At 47.8% G+C, this 12,884-nt stretch overlaps 2 protein-coding genes across 5 annotated transcripts in view; one reads left to right on the forward strand and one right to left on the reverse strand.

Annotated features, from left to right (window-relative positions):
* The window catches only part of LOC106751718 (autophagy-related protein 16-1), a 498,023-nt gene that overhangs the window by 232,120 nt on the left and 253,019 nt on the right, over nucleotides 1-12,884 (reverse strand). The window lies entirely within an intron of this gene.
* LOC106751717 overlaps nucleotides 1-12,884 on the forward strand; it is an 84,164-nt gene that overhangs the window by 3,217 nt on the left and 68,063 nt on the right. The gene's annotated exons all lie outside the window — the stretch shown is intronic.

Genomic DNA, 12,884 nt, shown 5'->3' on the forward strand with positions numbered 1-12,884 from the left:
TATATATATATATATATATATATATATATATGTGTGTACTATGTACGCCTATATATATTTGGTTCCAACGATGAATTATAAGGATCACGTGCATTGTCAGAGGGTGCTACCGTGGTGGTTCCTCATGAATAATGGATACCGGTATAAGTAAGTGTAATGAGAAACGCACTAATTGAATCTTCCGGGGTATAATTAATATAAACTATACGTCCATAGAAGGAGAGGGAGAGAGAAAGAGAGAGGGAAAGCAAAGGAAGGAAAGAGACAGATAGATAGATAGATAGATAGATAGATAGATAGATAGAGAGAGAGAGAGAGAGAGAGAGAGAAAAGAGAGACGCTGGGCTTGCGGGCATTAATTAAACAGCAGAATGAAATCTTATACTCACGAAGGAGCCGTGTATTGTCCCGCGATATTTTTCGAACGGGTCCTTCAAGAATAATGCGTGCCGAATAATTCGCTCGTGGAATGAAAGAATACAATGAACGTGCGTAAAGTTTTTATAGCGTGGCGAGAGCCGGCCCGTGCTTGAAATAACATCACGAAAGATTCGTACATTGACCGTACGGTCGAAAAAAGTCATCAATGACTCGGTACCGACTGAATCAGCGACTAATTGGACGCGATCGATACCGATAGCCTACACCTCACAATTTGCGCAAGATATCTCTCTTCTTCGACGAGACGGCCACGTGTCATTCGCAATTATACACGGACGGTTTTTACGCATGGACTGAGGAGGCTCTAGCGTTTGACCGAACACAAAAGATGAATCCGTAATATATACAAGATACAAAAGTTAATCAAAGTAACAGGAATTTCAATAATCTTTACAATAACGCTTCCGACATGTTTAATTATAAACTTGTAGATGTGCAAACGTAGAAACGTCATAATACATCAAATTTTTTCTAATTTCACATATTTGTATATTAGATGGAAGCTTAAAAACTATTGCAATATCAAAGACTAACATATAGACAGTTACAGTAAAATTTCAGAATTATTAACCGCTTAATCTTGAAAATACAGTGCTGGAAAGTTTAATAATTTACAGTGACATTCAATATATATAAGCACATATTTAAACACTTATATGTTTCTTTACATTATCTGTGCATCTCTGTTGAATCAACTTGGTCTCAAATTAACATTTATCATTTGGTTAATGGAACAAACGTACGGAGATAAAAGTGTGTTCGATAAATAGTAAATTAACGAGAGGTCTCCTTGACGGCGCGTCACTGGAAATACGGCGCTTAGTGTTAGAACCTCCTTAAACAAAACGATATCTAATTCGATCGGCCGATTAGACTCGACGGATCATCCTAAACGCTTGCTCTCTAGATGTACCGTTCCCGACACTTTCCGGCTGCGATCGGCAGCCCTTACGACACACGTAAAAACCGCGCGATCTAATCGACCAACCGTGCTCTCCGATTCGCTCCGCGCCGCTTTTTACAGACTCGAGAGAAGGGAACTAACTATATGACCGGAACAAATTCGGTTGAAAGACGACGCCGCGTCCCAATTGTGCGGAGCCACGGCGCCCGGGGCGCCGTAATTCGCGCTGCGAGCATCTGGCGTATGTACCGAATAAAAAGTAAACGTCTCCTCCCCCCTCCCTCTCCCTCTCTCGCTTCCGTGCGCGATCGCGTAATCCCGCGTGATATTTCTTTATGCTCGATGGTCATGCCGGATAATTGCCGAAAGGCGCGCCGGAGGAGACGGCGATCGGGCCGTTAGCCCGACGATACGTCGTCTTACGCTCGTCTCCTTCCTTTGTGCCCGCGTCTCTCGCGAGAGCGTCAACGCGAGCAGCACGCGCGATAATAGTCTAACGGTGCGGCGCGAGATGCGTAAAGAGGAGAGGCGCGTTAAGGTACGGCTAAGGAGCGGAGAAAGTAAGGAAGCGAAGGCATTCGAGGCGACGGGGGCAGATATGCAAAGGATCCCCCGAGCGCTTTGCACACCGGAGTGACTATTTATGGCGAATTTCTCAAGAAGAGCGGGCCCTTCCGCGGCTGTGCGCGCGAGAGTACGCCTGTACGCGACAGCTTGACGTCTACAAAGTACTTTTTTTACGGCTTCCCTGAGCCGGTCCTCGTGTCATCGCTTCTCTCGTTTTCGTTCACGCCCGCCGCGAGCAGTATATCGGGAAAATCCGATGTTAACCGCGGCGTTCACGCGGTGAGACGAAGTCACCGCGTTAAATCACCGTGTCTCGCAATGTGGACCGCCGGCTCGGATGGGATCTTGTACCGCTCGAAGACAGGAGGAGAGGAGGACGAGGAGAAGAGGTTAATTCGATCGGCTGCAAATCGGTCAGTCGTGGACGTTGAAGAGCGGAGAAGATCTCGGTCACGCTTTGATGGTCCCTTGACACGAGTTTCCTTTCGGCACGACCGTCGCCGGCCGGAATGGATCGATCCCCATCGTCGGCACTTGTCCATTAAAAAGCAAAAAGGCCGCATAAATCGCACTCTTATCCGCCGAAACCGAGACGAATGGCCGGGTAAAATGTGGCTCGACCGGCTGTGTACATGTATACGTGGAGAGCGCGTCATCGCGATCGACGGGCACGACGGAGACGCCGGCAACAAGACGGCGACAACTGCAACGACACAGCGTGTCACGATCACGAAACTTCTGAAGCCGGGGGCCCCGTTAGCCGATGATAGGATCGTCGTTACACAGGCGACCGAGCTGCCCGACCTCTTCCCGTCTCGCCTCGTCTAACGCGTATCCCTCTTTCGTCCCCGTGCCTCGTTCGCGGAGAACCATTTGGCACACGAGGTGTACCGGTAGAAAACGACCGTCTGTCCGTCCGTCCGTACGTATGTCCGTCCGGATAATTAGTTCTAGACGATGTAGTCCGGTTTAGACGGGCGCCGGCGTGGAGGTTGAATTCTCCGCTAATACCGCGCTTCGTCCTAATGCGTTCTTTCTACACGAGATCGTACGTATCTCGAGCGTAATCGCAGCCTCGCACCGCCACGGGGAATACTCGTTGCCGAGTCGATTCTCGAAGATGATTCCTGCGCTCCTGCGGTTTTTGCCGCGAACATCTGCCGCGGATGAACGTACAGTCGCGCTCTCTCTCTCTCTTTCTCTGCTCTACCGAGATATAAAATATCCCCCGGATGACCGACGGTAATTGATAATCGGGTAATCGCGACGTGATTCTTCGCTGCGTATCGCGCACGAGTGTTGAAAGTTGCGCAATTCGCTTTTATGAAAGGAAAAAGTTATAATGAGGTTTTTTTTTTCCGTGGCTCTTATCCCCCTCCCCTCCTATCTTTCTCTCTGGTCGATTTCTCTCAAAATTTTCACCTTTTATTTCATTATTGATTTATTTATTCTAATTTCAAGAAATTTGTGATTTTTCGCTTTTCTTTTCACTAGTACTTTACTTTCACCTCAATCTTATTTAGCTTTTTCTTCTCTTTTTCTTTTTTACTGTTTACTATTCTGTTTTCCGACTTATGTCAGTTTTTACATGTGGTCTTTAGAGGGCGTGCTTCAGGATTGAAATAAACGCTTCTCTGTCTCTCTCTGTGGCTTTGTTTTTTTCATTATTTTTAGAATTATCATTTTGTTTGATGTAATTTTTAATAAAATTAAAAATAATGCAATTTCTTTTTGACTTTATATCTTACTTGTTGTTAGAGGGCTTGTTGCAGGATGGAATAAACGTTGCTCTCTCTCCCCCTCCCTCCTCCTCCTCCTTTTTCTGTCCCTCACGCGACAAACGTATTTAATGTTCCGCGTAGTTACGGCTTATCCGCGATCATCTAACGGCAGCAAATACAACATGCAAAAGTTCGCACACGGAGCGGCCCTCCGTGACTGAAGTTTCTTTTTTTTCCTCCCCCAGGTAGAATGCGAAGCAGTTTTTCTGCGCGCCGATTGCCTTAATCTGTTTCCGCGCGTTAAACATTCGAGCGAGAATTATGCGCGAATTTATGTTGGCTCGCAGTTGGAAAACGAAAGAGACGGGCGGAAACTTTTCTTTAAATGAGCGTCCTTTTCCTTTCTTCTACGGTTCGCGCGCGAAAAGCAGAATGAAAAAACGCGAATCGCTTTACATTTTGCAACGCCCGCCGGTCGCGCCGAGATAATGCACCGCACGGGGTTTTGTATAATGCGAATTCTATCGCGGCCTGAATTCGAAGAAATTCCATATAAATGTAGCCGGAGATACGGACGCGTCCATCAAAAATTTATATATGCGTATGTGCATCGGCGCTGTATGTACGCAGCCATTTCCTACCCTTTACGACTGCACTTCCCTTCAATCGTCGTTCGTGATTCTATTTTCCTCGTTCCTGTCGCCGGTATTTTCTCGCGCGCGCACACATAGAGAGAGAGAGAGAGAGAGAGAGAGAAAGAGAGACTCACTTCTACACGTACACACGCATCCATGTGGTCTGTGTGGACGAAAGAGACAAAAGCGGGATCCGTATCGTACATATTTTTCTTAAGCGCAGTTGCTTAGAATACACCTGAGCGAGGTACCTCCACTTCCGCGCGAGTCATCTTTCATTCTTATCCTTCCGCCTTGATTTAAACGTGGGCCCTTGTGTATATGTATATACGTGTGTGTGTGTGTAAGTGAGCGCATATAACGGTCCCGGGCATCCTCTCTTCGACGACGAAAGAGAAAATCGTGACGATATCGCGAGAAGTTTATAACGATATAGGCGGGTAAGTGGCCACGAGGGGCAGCCCTTGGTCCCCGAGTAAAAGTTTCCTGCACGTTTTGATGGAAGGCGTGCAACGGGCTAGGAGACCGATACCAAGTTCGCGGCTTCGTGTCCGGGGAATTTAACTTCGCTGGGCGTACCGCGAGGCATTACGGGATTTTGATACGGCCTCTCGTCGGCGAGATTCGTATGCCGGGAAGACTCGGTCGCGCGATAACCCGCTCGGCGTTAGACCGTTTATTAAATAGCCGACACGCGCGACGGGTCGCCCCCCCCCCCCCNCCCCCCCCCCTTTCCATCTCTTTCTTTCTCGTCGCATTCCTCCAGACGGGATCTCACACGCCCACGCGCGCGACACCCGCCTGGCAGTTTACTCGCGCGGGGTTCCCGGATTTATCGGATTTCGTTAAGCATCGGCGGGCGTCGACTTTAGGCCAACTTACGACTGTTATTTCTCGTGCCAAAGCGACGGATGTAAATCTCGACGGGAATCCACGCTCATAAAGTATCCAGTGATTCGCCCTGGCGCGGCTCCAGCTTTTAGTATTTCCGACTTTAAAATCTACCCCCCGGTGCCGTTAGCTCTTAACTGCCGATTTCCCGTAGATTTATGCGCGCGGACCGATCCGCGCCGAAATTGCGCCGCGCTTATTACGATCCGCGCTGTAATTAGAACTATAGATCAACGCGCGAATAATACATTCGGGCACGGCTGACGCGTCCTCCATCCCCCTCCTCCCACCGGTGTCACCCTTTCTTCCTTCGGTCTCTCTCCTCTCCTCATTTCGTCGCACGCGAGCGCGAGAAGTGGACGATGAAACGTTTCGCGGCGGAGCCGCGATTCTTCCCTCTCGTATTTATTATGGTCACTCGCCACGTCATCACGGTTTCCCAGGTATCGAACCACCGTCGTCGTCGTCGAGTAACGGTCCCCGTCGCATTCCGCCGGCCGCAACGAACGTTAGCCGCGAATCCACGGTGCCGCACGTGCACAACGCACAACACGGGGCCGGCGCATAATGACGATTTCCATATAAAACGCGAAGACTGCCAGGGCAGCGGCCGATAATGAGCGTGTATCACCGAGAGCACGCGCGTCGCATCACGCGATTGCATAATAAGGGCATCCTTATCCCGTGGGAGAGGAGGGAGGGGAGAGAGAATGGCCCGTGGTGCAGCGGATAGGCCCGGGTTCTTTCCAGGCTGGCAATAATAACGTCGTATCGCCGCATCATCGCGCATTGAAACATTAGTTGACTCGGCGCGGGCAATATTGCCGAGGTATCGGCGTTTGGTCCCCGTGTATCTGCCTATCCATCGTGTAAGTAGTTTCGCTACATCGGGAACGGGATCGCGCAAAAAACGGTTAACCGATTAGCCTTCGCCGTGTAGCTCGTCTTTTGAATGAAGATCCAACCGGGATCTCTCTTTCTCTCTCGTTCTCTCTCCAACATCGATCTCATCTGCGTATCGTTTATAGAAGGTATATCCAGAGTCACGCGCTCTTTTTACCCGTATCCGTAGATTATTCGAGGCGAGATCCGTAGAAACTCTCCCCCTCTTCTCTCGGCGGTAATCTGATTTTCGGTACACCGTAACTCGCTAATAAGATTCTCAATTAAAGTTTCATCGAGTCTCGTGATAAGTTTGCCGCGGCAACACGACGTTATATTGTGGCGCATTCGCATTTTTCGCGCGCGATTGATCTTTTTCAGCCTCGCGATGTTCACTGAATCGGTAATTAAGCTTCCCTATCGCGCTCTCTCTCTCTCTCTCTCTCTCTCTTGTCGGGTAAATATAACTTTGTGTTTCGAAAATTCTGGACTCGCTCGCACAGTTACAGCAATTCCTAATTGAAGAGTTTCTTTTCCGGAATGTTCGAGAATGTTGGAGGTCGGAGTGCATGTTGGGTAAAAATTGAAACATTAAAATCTCATATCCCGGTTGTACAAAAGCGCTTATTAATTGATCATCAGGCAAATTCATCGAATATTTTGACGTAAATAAAAACGCACGCGAGAGAAGACCAGGAAGCGAGGGAGAGAGAAGGAGAGGGGGGGGGGAACCTTTGCCTCGTATTTAATAGCGTGGAAATAAAAGAGTTACGCGCGAGCGTTGAACGAACGGCGTGCGAGGCGGTGCGCGGCGTTTCCTCGAAAAATTCGTCATCTAAAAACCATTTGGCGCGCAGCAACGCGCATCAATTTTCGCGCTCGCGCTCACTCGCTCGCTCGCACTTTCGCGGTTACAATCACGAAGACGCAGCCTGACGCCGCCGGTTGGACAGTATGACAAATTACACATAATTCACAAGTCAATTTCATACACGGTTGTCTCGCTACGGGAGATAGAGCTGTTGAGCACGGTCACGGTGGGCCAAGCCCGGAGAAACGAATGGCCGCCGCCATGGGTAAAGGCAAACAAGCTTCGCCGCGAGTGGAATGGTTATAAATATTCAAGAAGAGTACCGATTTAACTTCCTTCTTCCGAAACGCTTATGCGATTCCCTTCCTTTCCACGCCCGCCGGCTAACGTATACGGATTTGCATAACAGTTAAGTAACTCCTGTTGCAACCCATTGCTACTGTCCGCTGGATCATCTCGAACATTAGTTGCTTCTTTATCGTCCTATTATTATGTATCCCGTGCATGACAATGTTGCGATACGATCGCGCACATGATATCGCGTATACAAGCGTCCATCGCAGTATACACACCGAGAAACCAGTTTGATTGAATTAATCGGAAAATGGAGAACCAAACGCCTTCTGATTGAAGGAAACAAAAATTTCTGATTACGAGAACCAAACTTGGTTCTTACATATTTGACTCTTATAACCAGAGATTCTTCAACCAAAACGCGTTTGGCTGTCTATTTTCAGATCAATTCGACCGAACTGTATTCCTTAATGTATAAATATATATATATATAAAAGAATTGCTAGATTCAAGAAAATAATTATTCCAACACTCCCTAGCAAATTTTTACTTGGATTAAGTGAATTTTATATATATATATACTTGGAACAAGTAAATACATTTTACTTTGGTCAAGTAAGTATTGCTTGAATCCACTTTTTTCTATGTATATATACATAATGTAGTCGACTGATTAACCCTTAAATACATGATTTTTTATTTTCTTTATAAAATAATTTGAATTAATTTGAAGGAGGGTTGCTATTTATTGAGATACGAGCTACAAAATCATACGATGCAGAACTACATCACGATGCATTTCCGTGTTAAAAGTTGCGACATTTTCGTCGACGAGTATCGCAACGCACTTCATGGGAGCCAACGGGAGAATTTGTTATCCAGTAATTCTCAGGAGACACAATTTTCCTATCGGATACATACGACGTGTGTGTACGTACATACAAAAGGAATGTAAGGCCGACGAAAGCGACGGATCAGTTCGACGCTATTCTGCGTGATCTCGCGAGATTTCATTCAGCGAGGTTACGCTCGCTCGTGTTCGGGGCGGGCTTTCTGAAAAGTATTTCGCGATTCCATCGGGTACGTTCACCCCGGCCAATTATGTTATAAGATTTGCCTGCCAACCGACATACACGAAAAGCGGCTTCTACGGCCGACCACGTCTGTCGCGCACACAATCGATGCTGACTGATGTCAGTGAGTCGTGCCTCTTTTCGCGTTTCCGTGGCGCACACTGGACGATGAGCATTGCGTGTCAGGCCGCGCGCGGCGTTCAGATACTGAATACCGAAGTACCTTCATACACCACACGCTGGATTCTCGAAATAGCCGTGGGAAGTACCGCCGGCCCGATGTCGCGGGAATACTAAATACCCACTCGCGAATACCGGCTACGTCGCGGCACACAAGGTGCTATCGCGCAGGAGGTGGGTTGCCCGATCGCTCGGAATCGAAGCGCTAAAACTTCTCGCTTCTCGTAGGCATGCGTGCGCGAAGTAGCCGTTGCGCAGGTAGGTGTTTGCGCGCACGCGTACGTGCGTATCCAGGTAAGTAAGGCGTAGACACGCGATTGCCTTCCGCGTGTCTACGTTTACCGTAGTTCGGTTCAGCCACGTGTCGCCGAGCGATCAGCCACGGTATACCCGCGAGACCGAGAGAGCCGAGATCACACGACTCTCTCCGCCGGCCGGAATTTATGGGTCCGCACGAACGGCACTGCTACAGCTTGTTGCTGAATTTGCATAGAGTCGAGCGCTAATAGTTCGAGATAACGCGCTGGCAGGAAAAGGAACACCTCCGTCCCCCCGCCTTCTCCCCCTTCGTCGACGCCGACAATCACCAGCCACGCGAACTCTGTATCTTTCCCATTTGGCACCCTGCGATGCATGTACAGGATGTTTCGCGGCTCTATTTCCAACGAGGAAACACAGGGAAATGCCCCGATTTCCACGGGCCTCGGATACGTTGCAGACCGGCCGAAAATAAGAGACGCGTATTTTTCACGTGTTATTTGAAAATTGAGGATGCGTAAATAATGATTGAAACGTAAATAAGCGGCGCCAAACGTCGAGAAATTGTCGCCCGAAATATTCTTCATGTACTTTGAAGAGAGAGATGTATTTGTTCTCACGATCAATTTCGCCGAATTTCACGCGAGAAGATCCGTCCCAATTCCTAAACGCATATAGAAAAAATGCGCGTCTTGTATTGTTACGAGCGGCTTAGTTCGAAAATGATGCAAGAATCCATTTCCCCCCTTCGTTTCTCTTCATATTGATTTCCGGTAATAACAATTAAATAATAATAATAATAACAACAATAACATTGATAATTTCCCAAACTGAACACCGAGAAAAAAGTATTAAAAAATTTACTTGACACAATTATTATTATTAGGCCAAATGTTTATTTCACACAAATAAAGCTTATTTCTGTGAAATAAACATTACATCTCTCTCTCTCTCCCTCTCTCACAACTATATTTTCAAGCACTTTTCTCTCAGTGAAATCACGTTACTTTTAGAATACGCGAAAATGTATCATTAAAATAAAACCACTGGTAATAATCTCGCGAGTCTCTGGCCTGAAACTGCAGCTATTAGCAGCATGCCCGGCAGGCGTAATGTTCTAAAGATAATCGCGAAGTCGTACAGTCATTCTCGGAAGAAATCGCCGAGACCGCTTCCGAATCGGTAAAGGCCCCAATGTGCGGAGTCATTCCGGCGGGTTACCACCGGTCACGAGGAAATAACCAGTAGCCATTGCCTTCGTCATACCTAACCAGCTAATTTCCCATTCGAGTCAACCAACGAGAGTAGTACAGCTCGCTGGCGCGCGCACTCCCCGAGGTACGTCTGCCGAAACGTCCGCTGAACAGATTCCAATTATCTCACGATGATTCCTCCCTCGTCATCGGGAATGAACAGTTTCGCATCGGGATCGAGTGCTCGAAATCTCACCGAGACTCAAGTTCCCCGCGATTGCGCCATTTGGATACAACGAAACACAACACGCCTCCGCGAGAACGATAATCGCCGGCGCGTTTAATTAAGTTCAGTAAAACAGTACCGGAGCCGGGAAACGTATCGAAATTATCGGGACACACCCGAGAGCCAGCCGTCGCGTGCACAGCGCGGCGGTGGCGTTAATGACAAGAACTCGAAGACAATTACTCGACGCTTCGCGTTCTCGCGCGGAGACTCGAACGAGGCGCCGGCGTAGCCGCGTGATCTCCTTGAGCGGATCTTCAGCAGCGAGTCATCCTGTAATTCCGCCGCCGAATATTCAATTACGGCCGCGCGCGAGCGCACAATCTGCGAAGTGCGAATAGTTTCCGGAGAACCATCGAAAGTAATTACGTTATTGGCTCGTTCCTCCTCGTGCCGGCTCCGGTCGTGCGGGCCGAATCGCGTGCTCCGTTGGCTCGTTTCTCGCTCCTTCTCTCTCTCTCTCTCTCGCTTCGGTGTCGTGCCACGGCGCGATGCAACGTGCAGCACCGGCAATCCCCGCGCCGTTTGCATACGTCTCTCTAGGTGCCCCGCCTAGGTGCGGTTTCGCGTATTAAATTCTTGCAGCGAGCCGCGGTGCGCGATGCATGCACGCAAATTAGAAACATACCATCGGGGATGTACAGCTGCACACGCTGTCCGCGCGCCGGATACGTACGCGGCCGCCCTGGCGACATTACACGACGTTAAAAAGTGACGAAGGCAAAAGCCGGGCCTGACTGACTGCCTTTACCGCAGCTCCTACCGCTCCTGCATATTTATGACGATAGCAATGAAGGCGAACGAAACGTGCTTTTTCACGTCGGCTTGAATGAGAGAAAGCGCGTCGCTTCAACCGTCGTACTCGGCGGTAGTGAAATCTTCCGTTCGCCGGTGCGGAATGCGGCTAGGACAGGTGTGCGTGCGTGCGTGTGTGTTGGGAATTACATGTCGTGAAATGATAGCGTGAATTATCGCGAAATAAAGCTTCGCCGCGCTTAAAATCGCCGAGCCTCGTTGACGATGACACGCGCGTGTAACTTCGTCGCTTTTTGCACGTACGCACGGATATATTCCCGTTCGTAGGTAAGAAGCCGTTTCGCTCGACGGAAGCAAGAGGCATTTGCTGTGCGGGGGAAGGGGAGGGACGATGTCGGGGTAACAAAGTGCGCGAGCTTACTGTTTGCATTTTATTCCCGCGGCAGAGACAAGCGCGGCACGGTTGACTGAGTATGTCGTATGGCCGGGGGGAATGGACGTCGATACGTTTCTGAAAGTAAAATTTCTGCGACGTGTGCGCGCCGCAAACGCGGGCACGGACACTGAGTGGCATTGAAAAACAAAAGTGCCGGCACAGAAGTAGGAAGACAAGTGGGCACGACGTGGATGAGAAAGCTGACCGTCCGAGATATGTTGGCGGTACGAGGCGCATTCAATTCTTGAGATGCGTCGCCGTCCGCAGAGCGGAAAAGAGCGAGGGAATGGAGATCCCGTCGAGTGCAAAGGGCGATTGAAAATGTTGGCGACGGTCCAGCCAGGCCGAACCGGGCTCATCTTATTCGGGCAATCGTATGCGCGATGCCGACAGAGGGGGAGTGGATGCCTCTTATCTATAATATTGGTTTTATGAATAATTCGGTGAGAATACCTCATCGGGAAGAGCACACGCGGATATGCTCGGGGGAATTTCCAACTCAGAGAAATGACTTGGTAATGGCAGCTAAACATCATTAGTTAATTCGAACCTTGCTGTTATTGTTAGCAGTTGGTAGTTGGCAGTAAAATGCGCTTCCTGTAAAGTACAACTTTATTAGCTGAAATTCTTAGCATGAGCACACAGAGGAAAAGTTTCTTTGGGTTTAGTATACGTGTTTTTTTGACTTGGATTTGCCAATCCAGTAGTTTTCGGCTCGAGTCTATCGGTACTGAATCAAGTAAACCGGCTAAGTTTTAGATAAAATCGGAGTATATTAATACCTCAAAGACAGTTTCCGTTAACATGTTCCATGCCATTCTGGGTGTACCGTTCTGGGTACACGCTGAACTCGCTCTCCACGCCAACTGATATATTTTTGTCATTAAGAGACAAAGTACAGTAAAATAATTTGCTTCATTACTTTATTCGTACTCTTTTATCATGTTTGGAGCACTTTTAAAGCCGTGGGGGACAATTTCAGTATACGCGGCGCAGTAATGAATTTTCAGTTATTATGATGCGATTTCGGTACACACGACGTAGTCATGAGTTCAAATTTTATGCTATGTACAATCCAGGCAATCGTGTGTTTTACGCATTTACATTATGACTAAAACAGGTAACAACATTTCGTGAGGATTGCCCCGACAAACCGTACTTGCTTTTAAATCGTTTCAATAGACATCGTACCATTCGATTATAAATGCAAAATGTTCAAAGAAATTATATTTTATTTATTTCATAATAAGCTATAATTTCTTCAATGCGTTCTGTTTTATTCCATATCTTGTTTGTTATTTTCCAATTTTCCGGTTTTGAAATAAATTACTTGTTTCGTTCCACTGTACATTTTATATTTTAAACATTCAACTTTCGTAATAAATAACTGTCCAATTCGTAAATAAAAAGAAAACAAACCAATTAATTATAACATTTATCAAACTCCACATCGTGTATCGTTTTCGTTACACGCGGCGTGAAAGTCAAGTGAAATTGGCGCGGCGCAGAAGTTAAAAAAAGCAGCGAATTTCTAGCAGGGAATACGATTTTAGCAG

The sequence above is a fragment of the Dinoponera quadriceps genome, unplaced genomic scaffold (genome assembly GCF_001313825.1).
Source record: "Dinoponera quadriceps isolate SergipeBrazil2010 unplaced genomic scaffold, ASM131382v1 scaffold399, whole genome shotgun sequence".
Taxonomy (NCBI): Eukaryota; Metazoa; Arthropoda; class Insecta; order Hymenoptera; family Formicidae; genus Dinoponera; species Dinoponera quadriceps.